The sequence below is a fragment of the Suricata suricatta genome, chromosome 15 (assembly GCF_006229205.1).
Source record: "Suricata suricatta isolate VVHF042 chromosome 15, meerkat_22Aug2017_6uvM2_HiC, whole genome shotgun sequence".
NCBI lineage: Eukaryota > Metazoa > Chordata > Mammalia > Carnivora > Herpestidae > Suricata > Suricata suricatta.
Genome location: NC_043714.1, coordinates 73,174,494 through 73,189,843, shown reverse-complemented (window position 1 = coordinate 73,189,843; position 15,350 = coordinate 73,174,494).

The following is a 15,350-nucleotide window of genomic DNA, read 5'->3' as shown; positions in this document are numbered from 1 at the left end:
ATTCCAAGCAGGCTCTCAGCACAGAGCCTGATGGAAGGCTTCATCCCATGAACCCTGAGATCATGACCTGAGCTGAAGCCAAGAGTGGGAGACTTAACTGCTGAGTCCCCCAGGGGCCACCTCCTTTGAACTTCTAAGTGTTAATAATTCCAACTTTTTTCTTCATTTCTGTTTTGTCTTTCCAGGTCCTTGAAACATGGTTAACAATTAGTCTATTCATTTTTCTCTCTTAAAATAGCCAACATGGCTTCTATCTTCTATCTCCCTAACTGATGATGTAGACATCAGTGAAATCTATCACATAAAAGTTTTGACAATTTAATGATCCTATGTAAAAAAAAAAAGGTTTCCTAAATTATAAAGTATAGCATAGCTGTTAATTTTAATTTTGTAGAATAAGATCTAGTCATTGCATACGAACCCAGAAAGGAGCATGATGATCTCTTGTGAATGCTTCTGGAAGGAATATTTTGTTTCAGCGCAAGAAGAATAGTTGTCAGAACTACAGGCATTTATAAATGAGGATGATCCCTTATGAAATCTTGCTTTTTCCATCAGTGAAGAAATCCAAACCAAGTCTAGTTATAACTTTTATAGTTTCTATATTATCATGTAAGAACTGAGGAATGTGTATATGTGTGTTTTTGTGTATGTTCATGTGTGTATGTGCATCAACAACTCATCTTTAACGCTGACTATGTGCGTATTCCTCTGTAAGGCACTTAAAATAGTGAAAAGAACAAACATTATGCCCATAAGCAGCATGTAGTGGTGCAGATAGTACAAAACACCATGGAAATACAATGCAGTGGGTTCAGGATATAGAACTGAACACACATTGTGAGCAGACCACACAGAAGAGGCGTCTACGCCAAGGGATGTGCAGAATTCATCCTGGCAAGTAGCTTTGCAGTCAGTGGACTAAGAATAAAAGACAAAGTATGGGTGTGAATGGGTTGAGAGGAGGTGAGTGGGGCCACGGGAAGAAATGAGCAATGATTGATGAGCCAGAAGGAGAAAAAGAGAAACAAGTGTGGTCTGAATTTCTGTGTTTATTTCCCTCTTCTTGGTGAGCATGACTGGATTCTACCATGTTTCATGGAAAAGCTTGCCCAGGTTGTGGCAATAGAATCATATGGACACCAGAGTCTGATTCGAACTCGGGCAGAACAGAAGCATTCTAACCTTCCTACTTCTGCCTTTTCCTCTTATAAGAGGATGTAGGGAGGCACTGCTTAGAGATGCAAATGCATAAGAAATTGTCTGCTTTGAACCAAAGGTACCTGTGATGCCCCCAAATTCATAACTGAGGCCACCGAGGTTGAAGAGGCTTGTGGACCCCCTGGGATCAGGCCCCTTGTCCCCATGTAAGGAGAGGAGCCCCTCAATGGCTTCACGACGCCATGTGGCTGAAATCGTGTGCCTGTTTCTGAAAACATTTTTAATTGTTTTATAAGGCCTTCAGATTTTCACTCTTAGTGTTTCTTGCTTCTGTTATTATGGATTCATTTTATTTTCTGATTTTGCTAAAGAGCCTGGGGAAATGTCAGATTCTGGAGAAATGACTTGAATATCGCTACCACTGATACATCCAGATTGTCGAAAGTAAAATGAAACAGTCACATTTCAGGATCCAGACAACCCCTCTAGTGTAGCAGGTGAGGCTCAGAAGAAGGCTTTTAAGCAGTAGAACAAAGGTCCTGGAGGAATATTTGAGATGTAGGACAATCATTTCTGCAACAGTAGAATGCCAGATCATTGCTTTTTCCAGCGCTGTTTAAACATCCAAGTAAATAAATACTCAGCACCTTCGATTCATCCGTTGAGCAGTCTCCATTTCCGAATTCTATCTAATTTTTCATCATTTCCCCTTTGCATTGACCCAGGAAGGACAACGATCTGAAAAGGGGTCACTACTCACCAGGGTCTGGTCGTCGGTCAGAGAAAACCATGCCAAACAACGACTTCACCCCTCCTATTATTGGTTGCCTTTTTCAAAACATCTTAAAATTTATCCCCCGGAAGCAAAGAGATCCTGATAATTTTGACCATTCCTGTCTGTCAGACAGGCAGTGGTGTTAGGAAACCCCAAGCTGCCAATGTGCTCTCATAAACGCAAGGAGCAGGAGTGTAGTTCTCATGTGAGGGCTGGGTCCAGCCACAGGCCAGGGTCAGGCTGGCCAGAGGGAAAGTTCTGATGTTAGAGTAAACCGAGGTAAAGATTTGGAAATATGTGGTGACAGGAAAGGAAGCCACGTACTGTAAATGGGACATGGAACTGCTCAAATATTGTCAGTAACATCAAACGCTCTGTCTGAGAGCAGACGATGTGAAAGACTCTCCCCCCCTCCCCACCAGAATTCTCTTAGAGACTAGGCAGGGTTGTCTCCATGTGGGAATCATATAGTCTTATTTTTGGAGAGAACAGATATGCAGAGACAGGAAACCAAGAAACGAACAGAAGTACTCTTAATGTGGGTCAAGGGTGAGGTTAAACAGGCAAGTAACTGTTGTTCAGCAAGGAAAGATCCAGTACACTCAGTAAATTTGTGACATACACACATACAAAAACACAAATATAAGCACATGCACATATATGTACAGAACATATGCATACAAATATGCACACAGTTATTTGCATGTGCACATATATACATAAGTACATATAGCATACACATAAATCTAGCCATGCACACATGCATATGTGCATGCATAGGCACACATACAACAGATATATGTATGTCCATATACATGTGCATGTATGCACACATATATACCCACATATATACTAATATATTTAGTAAAGTAGGAGATGGTTTTACAAATCTAAGAATTGATTAATTCCCTGTAGTTTACAACTGTTCTCAGATACATTATCTCATTGACACAGACAACAGGATTAAAGTGCTGTAGTCACAAAATCCTCTTTCTGTGGGTTATAGAATACGTGGCGTGAGGCTCACCAAGCTGACCAGTTCCAGGGGCAATTTCTATTGCAAGGCTGAGCAGCCAGACTAATGTCCCCAGATGATTAGGAAAACAAAACTGGACACAGGACAAACAACATACGATCATGCTAGAAAAGCCAAACATACCATCAGTTCCAAAGAAGGAATGTATTATCTGGAAACAGAGGTCATAAGAGAGACAAGCAAAGAACAGGGAGAAAGGAACAGGTCAAAGAGGCAGACTGAGAAAAGACAATTCATTCCATGTTCTACCAGGAACTGGGAACTGATGGCTACCTGCCACCCTATTTTATTGATTTCCAGCTACATAGTGTGCGTGTGCATAGGTCTGAGTGAAGGATCCTGGGTTTGGGACACACAGTATTTCTCTTCATTTACAATAAGTCGGAACAAGCTTTGGCAATATCAGTTTCATATTGCAATGAGCTTTATGAGTCAAATGTGCCAATCGCCAATTACAAGCGATTCCACTGGAGCGAATTTCTATTAGAATTTGAGGCTTCAGAAACTTTGCTTTAAACGAAAAGGCGGCCACCTCATTTTTAAGTGTGGTTGAATTACAGCAAGGTGCTCTTACTGAAGCTGTAGAAAGACAAAGATAGATCACTCTGAGAAACAGCCATAGCTCATTAACTATTGAAACATATTACTGGCAAAATGCATACTGTACATCATCAGCCTGAAATAAAAACTCTTCTTGGGAACTAGATTGGATAAATCATGTATCAGGAAAAATGAGTCATTTTGAAAAGAAAAAGTCACCTCTTATCTAACACCTATACTTTATTAGTTGAATGTCAAAATGGAACCATGCAAGGTAGGAGTGGAGTGGGCTCTGAGCCAGCTTCCCCAACATCTCCATTTGAAAAAAAACAAAAATGGGGCCCTGGGGTGGCTCAGTCAGTTAAGCGTCTGGCTTCAGCTCAGGTCATGATCTCACAGTTTGTGGGTTTGAGCCCCACATCAGGCTCTGTGCTGACAGCTCAGAGCCTGGAGCCTGCTTCAGATTTGGTATCTCCCTCTCTCTCTGCCCCTCCCCTGCTTGCACTGTCTCTCTCTGTCTCTCAAAAATAAATAAATGACATTTAAAATTTTTTAAAAAACAAGGAAAATTCTAAAAGTTCAGGTGAGTGCCTAAAATAACCTCTAAGGTTAATGGACTATAGTGAAATTATTCTAAAGTTAAGTCAACAGCCTCTCACAATTAGGTGAGGCAAGAATTGTCCTGAGGATTTACGATCATTGACGAATTTGAGTCTTACACAAATTAGTAGTAGAAAACATCCTCATCAGCCATTTAAACAGACGTCAGGTTGTGTTCCAGACCAAAATTTGACATGCTGGGATACACCTCTTGAGGCTGCATGATTCTTATTGATAATAAATCCGCTTTCTTCCAAGAACCCCCCTTCAGAACCTCCACATCTAGGCCGGTCACAGTTTTGACGTGTCATATCATCAAGCATTGTGTGCACCGTGCTCACCTTTCACAAGCCATATGTCTGTCAGCGAGCTCATCTCTCAGAGGCTTCTATTCTTTTTCTCTATAAAACAGAGTTTCTTTCCTACTGTCTTCAAAGGACTGTTATAAATAGCCACCACAATGATGAGAAAATGCACTGTGGCTTTCAGCTCCAAATAACTTTAGTTTTTTAAAAATTGCTCTAAAGCATATATACTAAAAACTTGAAAAGAAGTCAAAGCAAAGAGATTGGGAATATGTAAAGAGAAGGGAGAATAGGTTTTACTACTGAATTTAAGTTATAAATGATGGTGGCCTAATGCTGGGAACTCAAAGAAATAAATGGACACTATATAGACTCTGTATATCACATGTATATATTGAGAAATGTGTAATCAAGTGGGTAGATATAAAAATGAGAAAGAATGTAATCTCCTTGTTTCATGGTTAGATCAGAGAAAGAGAACAATTTAGAGAATAGAAATTGAGGTATGCTGTAAATACTGAGGTTTATGTGACATAGGATACCTGAGTTAAAACACCCAGGAGGTTGAAATGATGAGTTGATGAGTTTCTGTTAACAATCCAAAAATGAGTGATACCAGCCCGAGAATGACAACAGAAACTATTGGAGCCCCAGCAATTCTGGAGTGTCTACCTGGCTAAGCAGAATTCTTTAAGTATTTCAAATCCACAGCAGAGGGTTCCCAGCATCCTTGAGTGTAGGGTGAGCCTGGGGCCTGGCCAGGATTGATTGGACAAGTGGGCAGCCAACCCAGGCTATGCCAGAGTCTTTCCCCTTAGGAATGAGGAGCAGATCCAAGTCAGACGTTCAGTGTGGCTGGATGTATATAAAGGATAAGCTAAGGACCTGTAAATGCCAATTTCTTCTGTACGAACTGCAATCAGCGAAAGAGGATAAATCATATATAAACAGAGAAATAGGGAAGAAATGGAGAGAGAATGATACACAATTAGGCTTCCAACCTGAATCTGTTTTCTGGTTCCAGGTCCATCCTGGGGTACTGGCTGAATTTCTGTTTTGAAAGGCAAATTCTCATAAGTCTACACCCCTGCGTTATCTTGGTGTTATTTCCCTTCCCTTCCCTTCCCTGCCCTGCCCTACCCTGTTCTGTCCTTCCCTTCCCTTCCCTTTTTATTTATTTTCTTTCTTTTTTGTTTCTTTTCATTTTATTTTTTTCACTCAGGAAACCAAAATATTTCATCTTAATTTGCAACCAGAGAAGGGACTAATAACAGAAGAAATAAAGAGATCATCCAGAAAGTGTGTATCAAGTGAGGAGCAAATATGAGAGCCACGAATAAACCAAGCAAGGGCCCAGCAGAGGAGAAGATGCTTGCAAGAAGGTTGAATGAAGGTGAGCCAATTTGCAGCACCTGGGGATCTCGGTTGGTTGAGAGTCCAACTCTTGATGTTGGCTCAGGTCATAATCTCATGGTTCATGAGTTTGAAACCCAAATCAAGTTCCCGCCTCACGAAGGGTGCAGAGCCTGCTTGGGATTTTCTCTCTCTCCCTCTCTCTCTGCTCCTCCCCTGCTTCTGCTTTCTCTCAAAAAAATAAAGAAATTAAAAAAAAAAAAAGAAAGTGAACAGAATTCTAGAGATCTACTATACAGATGGTGCCTAAACATTATTAACTTGTATATTTTAAAATTTGGTAACAGGATATGTCTTATGCTAAATTTTCTTATCACACACACACACACAAATTCTTATCACAAATAATGATGTCACAGCTGCTGCTGATAATGATGATAAGGAGGGCAGGAGGAAATTTCTGGAAGTGATGGATAATTTTATGGCATAGGTTTTAGTGATGGTTTCGTGGGTATTTACTTATGGACAAACTCATCAAGTGGTAGACACCAAATGTGTACAGTTTTTACATATATAAAAAAAAAATGACAAGGATTTGGAGGAAAAACCAAGAGGGGAGAAGCATCTTCAACCTCTAGCCTCTACTGCCCAGTCTGTTTTCATCAAATTGTCCCACTTAAAACAATAAATGTACATAATATAAATGAAATAATTATGCAGAAAAAAATCCCAAGTACCACAAATATGGTCTAAAAGCCATGCATTCAGTAAATATTTATAGAGCTGTTTTTCTGTGTGTAAATCTCTACAGCTGATTCTCCTGGGCTGTGAAAGGAAGCCTGGAGATTTCTTTTTTTTAATGCTTAGTTTTTGTCTTTAAGATTTTTCACTCTAGTAGAACAAAATCTGATTAGGCACATCAAAAGAAGAATGTAACCATAAGTATATGCGGAATGCCTGCAGGAGCCCAGAGGGAGTTAATTCTAACAAAAGATCAAGGAAGTCTTCACAGAGAAGGTGTCGTTTTAAATGTCCTGAAGATACTGGACAATAAAAAAAAAAAAAAAAAGGGAAGATGCTTCAAGGCTGTGCGAACAGATGGTATAAAAAGCAGAGAAGAATACAAATTTCTTGGCTGTGAGTCTGCTCCATCTAGAGTCTTAGGTGTTGAAACAGGAGCAATGTGAAGGGAGACTAAACCTCTATTTCAGGGTGTTAGGCAGGGATTTGAATATCAGGCTAAGAAGGCTGAAGTTTATTTTTTAAGTAGGATGAAGGACACCAATGGTCTGTCGGCTTGGGTCCTGTGTGCTTATTCGTGTCTACGATAGCATTTACCCTTGAACAGCCAATTCATAACTCATTCTGCAGTATATTATCCATTAAATGAGACTAAGTCCTCTCTATGGGGTCCTGTGTCATTCCAGGCAGTTAACAAGACTTGATCTCTCATCAGCATATTTGCTACCTTTCCTGAGCACCTGCTCTGTGACAGGCAATGTATTGAGTTAGGGGAACATAGTACTGAATATAAAAACATCCGTATTGCTGAGGAGACAGCTACAGAAATGAAAAAACTCAGCACATATTTGCAATCTGTATCCTCGGTGGAAGGAAGTCAGATGCCTGAGTCAGGAGACAGAGGAATTCTGGGAGAATCCGAACAGGATCGCAGAGGTGGGTATGTGGAAGTTGAACTCCTTAAAAAATATGTAAGTGGATTCAGTACCAGGAGTCATGTGTGCAAGGAAGATGTGGGGTGGTAAATGTTTCATATGTCAAGGAGAAGGGTAATTTGGGGGTTGGAGAGGGGATGCACTTGGTATCAAAGGATTCCCACGGAGGTGCTGTGATTAGATCCCTGAATCTTTGAAGCCCACGGGCTGGCTGAGCCTCTGAGCCTCTAATTTTTTAAGGACATGTTCCTCTCGACTTGGCATCTGACAGCTTCCCTTTATGACATGTCTTTATAATTAGGTGCCAGGAAAATTTTTAGGTAGGTGTCTTCTTTCCTGATAATCAGAATTATTTAGCCAACTTTACTTTTTGCCATGGTAACCAGGGAATGTCGAGACTAATTTGGTGCCTGGCTACTTCTCTTGGGCCACACATTTTATTATTCCTGTTTTCTACAGATCTGATTTCTGTTTGTACTGGTGTAAATCTGTTTTATATATCATATTAGAACATGCTAGGTATTCTTCCAGTCCCCTCTCTGCTTCAGAACTTTGTTCTGTATTGACCCAAATCTCTAACACTGCATGTCTTCAGTACCCTCTCTTTCTCTCACACCCATGAGTTAATGTTCCCAGTTTCATTGTCTCTTTGTGCACATCCATCATGCTTGTAAGCCTTCTAATGGTGGTAAAAATGTAGCAATGATCCTTACTTGGGGCTTTTGTCTCTCCTGGACATTAGCCTCTCTCACATTTTGATCCTGCATCCATGCTCTTGCTGGACTAGAGGGAACTCCAGACCCAGAGTCTACGACACTTTTGGCTTCATTTTATATACAAGAACCCTAAAAGTGCATGTAAATTTTCTCATAGAGACATAAAAATTGAATGTGTGTGTATGTGTGTGTGTGTGTGTGTGAGAGAGAGAGAGAGAGAGAGAGAGAGAGAGAGAGAGAATTAAATGCTGAAATGTTTTTTGACTTAAAATATGATTTCCTTTCCCTGTTTTAGTTGTGCCAGGCTCTGAGAAGGAAGATATCATGAATATTGTTTTTCTGGAAAGAATGTGGTCTTTGGACTTCATTCACTTGCAAAGAGTTTTTGACCTTGCTCAAGTTACGTAAGATTTCAAATAGAGAGAATGCCCAAAGGCTTATTGTGAGGATTAATGTAGAAATATATGCAAAATGTTGAACAATGTTTTTAATGGATAGGAAGTACTAAGTAAGTAATACTTTAAACAATAATTTATGGGGAATAAAGTGAACTCAATGGGAAGCAGAAATTATGAGAAAAGATTACTGGAAGAACTATAAGAAAGATATGGTAACTCTCCTAGAAGCATCTCAAAAAGATATGCTGAACCTTCTTAGGAAGTGGCATACATTATTCAGTCAATAGTAGGGTTTTTTCAGATGTCTTAAGTTAAGCTAAATCACAGATCAAAAATATGTCCAAGAGAAGAGATTTTGTGGCCAATATTAGAACAGAGATTTGATTCCAGGAAGAGGTTCATTTCAAGGGAGATTCCTCTTCTTAAACTATGTTCATCAAGGGCTTCCTGACTCTAATTGTTCCAACCTGTAATGTATGGCTCCCACACTGAAACAAGGATCATCTTTTGATATAAGTTATTTCACTACCTGCATGAGTAATATCATTGGTTCCCTATTATTTACTACATAAAATCCAAAACTTATATCATCATCTAAGGCCCTTCAAAATGTTGATCAAGGTATTCTTCCAAAAATTTTTTTAATCACACTATTTACCATGAAGCATGGCTACCAGATGTCCAGAATTTAATTGGCATTTTCTGAGCTTGAGACACATAGCTCAGAGTTTACCCAAGTGTGTGTGTGTGTGTGTGTGTGTGTGTGTGTGTGTGTGTATGTAGTAGGTACATAACATAACCTACTATTAATTTTTTTTTAATATTTGTTTTTGAGAGTGAGAGAGAGCATGAGCAGGGGATGGGCAGAGAGAGAGGGAGACACAGAATCTGAAGCAGTCTCCAGGCTCTGAGCTGTCAGCACAGAGCCCAACATGGGGTTCAAACCCATGAACTATGAGATCATGACCTGAGCCAAAGTCAGACACTCAAGTGACTAAACCATCCAGGCTCCCCAACATATAACCCATTATTGAGGATTTTAAAAATGCTTGTACTTTGAACCACTGTATGTTTCCCCATGATGTCCCCAAGGTCAGCAATCAGCCTCAATATCGGACATCATCATCTCTGGACAGCCTTGCCAGGGCACCTTCTACAAGGAACCACTTGGGTGTACGAAGAGCTGCAGTGTCTGTGTTTCTAGGACACATTGCAGGTCCTCACATTGCATGGTGCTAACTAACTGCATGTCCTTTATCTCCACCCGACTACCTTATCTTTCTAATGCACTTTAAGGCACATTTTCTATTGTACCCTGAGGTAGATTAAAAATAATCATACCAAGAACTGCTGAATTCAGTCAAAATCGAGGGAATTGGAGATTTAAACTAGAAAATGATTTTAAAAAACTGACCTTCCACAACAAAGGCTTCAACTGTATCACTTCACTTATGCATGGATTTTTTTTTCCAATAAATACAGTTCAGACCTGCAACTGTATTTCCTTGTCCTTATAGATTTTGTAACAACACTTTTTAGGTTACTTTATTGTAAAAATACAATACATAATACTTACAACATACAGAATGTGTGTTAATGAACTGATTACGGTATTGATAAGGCTTCTGGTCAACAGTAGGCTATTAGAAGTTGAGGTTTGGGAGAGTCAAAAGTTTTATGTGGATTTTCAGTGGTGTGGAGAAAGGACGCCCCAAACCCTCATGTTGTTCAAGGGTACATTTTAATCCAATCCTTTCTTCTTTCAGCAGATGAAAACAATAAAAATCAAAAACTTAAATCGAACCAAACGAGACCAAAAACTGAGTCCTAGAGAGATTCAGTGATTTGCCAAGATTATTGATTGCACTTTAGAATCAAAGTTTTTTGACTCAGAGCAATTTTTGCAACGATTTTCTGTGGCTCAGTGGAGACCAGACTCCAGATACTTCAGTTCTTCGCTGCAGCTTGGCAGAGGTGTCTCTAGCACAAGCTTCCCTCCCTCCTTCCCTCCTCTTGAGTCTGTTCTCCCCTGTTATCCTTGACACTCAGAGCCCACGTTTGCTCCTATTGTCCTTTGAAAAATAAAAAGGGAACATTCCATGCCTTCAATGTTGTAGCCTGATGTTGAAGAGACCACCAAAGCTGAATTGAGGTGAGGCAAAACTTTATCTACGCTGGACCAAACCTGAACTCCAGATGGTAAGGAGCAAAAAATGGCCCCAAACAATGGATACATTGAGATTATATAGGCATACATAGGATTCTGTGATAGCCAATTACATTGTGATACACCAATCACCAGTTTTGATAGGAACCAATCAAGTTTGTTCTTTGTTCTTCTAAACTACCAATCATAGTGGGACAGTGACTAAGCAATTTTCTGTAGGCGTGGCTTCGATCAGACCATAGAAAAGGGGCAGGGGAACAGTTTACAACAAAACATTCAGTAAGTAATCCATTACATTCCAGAAGAAGTTAACCCATTACATTCTATAAGCTAGCCCATAACATTCTATGGTTCAGGTACTGATTAGGGACTTTTCTTTATGGTGGGCTTTGTTTGTTTTGTAACTAAACAAGTGCTTGAGATAGCTATTTTTACTTTCATATTTCCACCCAATGGTGGGAATGGAATAGATATTTAAAATCATCTTACTCTTAAAAGGACTTTTATTCGGCTCATGGCTCCATCACTCAATGAACATCCTCCAAGCACATCCTCCAAGTATTAGTCACCTGTTCAGAAGATCTCCAAGAAGCATGAGAAAGAAATGGATACTTAATCATAAGGTTTCCTGGGAAGGCATGATGGTGGCATTCACAGGGTGTGCTTGTCACCAAGAGGAAGAGAGAATGAAGCCAAGGCACTGGTCTTCCCAGTTTCCATGTAGAAGACCTTACAAGGTCCCAACTCTGAAATCACTCAGCCCATCCCCTCAGCCTCAGGATGCACCAGCAGTGAAAAGCACCATCTTGTAAGGGTGGGTTTGAAAGGCTATCTGCTTTCACAGCTCACATGATTTAGCCGAAGCCTTATTCTATGCTATTTCTCTGTGTCTTCCCAGACAATAGCGATGCATTTGTAAATTACTATTCTCTTAATAACAAATCATAACTGGCTATTCTTATTTCTCAGAAATATCAGCCACCTTCCTAATGTTTAATGCCAGACATCAGAGATTTAATCTATGCTCTTCTCGGAGCATGTCAAATGCAACTAAATTATAATGTCCTCAGAACACAGTGTATTGGATTTCAAGATAAAGCAGATCATGGTAAATATTAATCTTTTCAAATTGATACAATGAAATATTAAGCTATTTAAACAAGAATTTTAATGTGGAAATTAAATCTTTGTTAATATTTCTAGCATTCGAGCATTGAGGACCCAGGCGACAGGATGATCATTCAAAGGTTACGGCTTATCTCATCGAGCTGCTGATACGTTAAATTGTTAGTCTTTTCTGCAGAACTATGTAGAGAGAGCATTTCTCCAAGTGAAACAAGGGAAGCCAATCGATCAACTGAGATTGATGACACTCGTTTATAAGTCCCCAACTTTGCTTTTTTAAAAAAATGAAGTTCTCTCTGATTATTCTGTGATGCTCGTTACATTGTAGTTACTCAATCCATGATTTTAGGGAAAAAAGTTATGTAATTAAATAAATGCTACTTCTCAGTAATATATTACAGTCACCATGGTTTCCAGTGCAACAACATAACTTCAAGTATGTATGCACAAAGAAAAGTCTAGTGGGAACAGTGACACAGATTATCTACATGTCTTGAAAAACCTGGGGTACTTGTTATGGCATCACATAAAGTGTAAGGAATTAAGGGGGGAAGGTCCCCCCAGGATTAAAATATTAATGTCCTGAGTCTGTCATTTCCATGCTGCATTAACCTTAGATAAATCAGTTTCATATAAAATGAGGACAAAGATACTTTCTGATTTACCTCACCAGGTTGTTATAAATATCAGATAATGTAATACACAGGGAAAGATGGTATCAAGTAAAGAAAAAAAATTATAAAATCTAGAAGAATATCAGATACCAGATAGTCCTTGTAGTAAGGCTGCTTACAAATCAAAATATCCATGGAGATTTAAAAAATAGGGTAACTTTAAAAACTTATTTCCTGACTGCCAGTGTATGTATTTTATCGCCAGAAGTGTAACAGCACATTTCATTTAGTTTTTCTATTTAAAATTCAAAGTCATCTTTCCAAAGCTGGTCCACTTTTACACACAGGCACTGGCATTGGTTTTAATTAAAATTAGATTTTGTATTCGTCTGTCTCTGCACTGAGTGAATAATTATTTTTAATTAGAAAATCAGGAAATGCAATGTACTTTAAATGTGCTCTCTTCCAAATTTGGCTAGGATGTTGATATTTAATTAATGCAGATAATAACTTTAGCAGACCCTAAACAACCTATGAAAGCAAATAATTACTTTGTGTTCTCTCTGTACCAGGTTAGCCTTTATTTTAGGTGCTTCATGCAGCCCAGAGTTGTGTAACATGAAGACGGTGCCCACAGGAATCTCAGTGCAGACTTTGGTGCAGTATTTCTTGTCTTCTCAATAAAATATATGCATGATAGGTTAACAATAAAATCATATAGCATTACAAGGAGAAGTACAGATTAGAGATCAGCAGAACCAAGACTAGTAAATGTACACACAGAAGTGTGTGTATTTATTTGATACCTGCATAGAGACGCCTCGTAACACTGGAGAAAGAAAGATGTGTCCTTTCCTCAGTTTCCGCCCCTAACCTAAAATCACAGGATGTACAGCCCAGTGAATGGAAGTATCTTCTGTCTATTGTTTAGGCTTTGCCACATGAGATACCCCTCATCTTCTCCATTAGTCCACAATATTCACCTCTTGTTAACTCAGAGTTGTTTCCACTGGAAAAGACTGTGGAGGTTAGTGAGGGTTGTTATGTGGAATCCAAAAGGAAAAGTATAGCAGGTGAGGACCAGACAAGAAAAACACCATGGCAAATGGTCCTGGATGGATGTTTCTTGGGTGTTTAGGGAAGAGCCAAGGCTCAGGTTGCCTTACTCCTTCAGAACCAAGTGGAAAATTCCATTAATATCCAAGCAGACCATAATGGAAAAGAAGGACAATAAATGGACTGGGAATAATCTGTAATTCTTCTCATTGTTATGACCCATACACCACATCAAAAAATCCTATAAACTGGAGCTTCAGCATATGTCCTGAATCCTGTCACCATTATCTACTACCTAGCTGGTATCATCTCTGTTGTTTATCTCCTGAAGTTTGTGTTACAGTTGCTCCTGCAATCCATGATCTTCCTTAACCACTATCAATTTTCTTTTTTTTTTGAGAGACAGAGACAGCGTGAGCAGGGAGGGTCAGAGAGAGAGAGAGGGTGATACAACATCTGAAGCAGACTCTAGGCTCTGAGCTAGCTGTCAGCACAGAGCCCGACACACGGCTTGAACCCACGAACTGTGAGATCATGACGTGAGCTGAAGCCAGATGCTTAACTGACTGAGACACCGAGGCACCCCCACTATGAACTTTCTAAATTCCAAGGTAGTCATGGCATACCCTACTAAAATTCTTCTTCCAAATTCCCATGACAAATATAGTAACATTGAATCTCCTTACAGTGGTTATTTCCAATGCCCCTTACGACCTTCTCTTGGCTCTGACCAAATGTCTCATCAGTCTCCCTATTATATAGTCTGCTCCAGCCACACCGATCTTAACTTTGCTTCTTTAAAAGAGAAACATCTTCTGTCTCAGGGCACTTGCGGCCAATGGTCCTGGGTCAGATTCCCCTATGTCATTTCCCAACATTTCTCTGTTTCCATTTACTCTGTCAGAGCGGCTTCCTCCTCACATGCTACCTGAAGTCCCTGGTGCTCACGAATTGCATTGTTTCATATTGAAATGTTTCTGCGTTTATTATTTGATGATGATGATGATGATTTCCATATCGGAAATCATTTTTATTTATTTTTTTGTCTTCTTCAAGATAAAGGAAGGTGCATAGAGACTTACAGTTATTATGTCCTTGGGTTTTGCTTCCATTCAATTAATCATTGACAAAAAGAACGAAAATAAATGTATCAGCTCTAATAACAGCAGTTCTAAGAAATACTGACCGCCTCTGTGTATTTGATTGGTCCATTCGTTGGCAGGACAGTTACTATCAACTGGAGGAAAATCCACAGCCTTGCAGATTATCAGAGTGACATGCCTGACATCTCATTCTAGGGCTAATCCCTAGGGATAATTCTAGGCATTAGCCCTAGAATGAGACTCAAAACCAGAGCCCCACATCCTAGGTTTCTTGCCTGGAGAAAGGAAAAGTGAGATGGACAAGCTATACTCAGCAATAGTTCGTAGTTTCTAGGCTAAATGAATGCAATTTACAAGAAAAGTAAATGTAGCCTGAGTCAGAATGTAGTTCCATTATTTGGTTTTCTCATGTGCATCATCAAATTTAATGAGTATTATTTACAGAATTGTTTCCTGAAAGTGCATTAAAATTGCAGAAGTTAAAGAGAAGGTAGGAAATGTGAAGTAGTGCAAAGATCTTCACCTTAATTCTCTCTTGAAGTCTCCAGCTAATTTTGTAGGATTTCTTTTCTTCCCTAGTATATTTTCGGTTATTTTTAAGAGCGATGCATATATACAGCAATTTTCTCCCCAACATTTTTCTTTTTCTTTTTAAATTATTTTTAATGCTTATTTATTTTTGAGAGAGAGAGAGAGAGAGAGAGAGAGAGAGGGAGGGAGACACA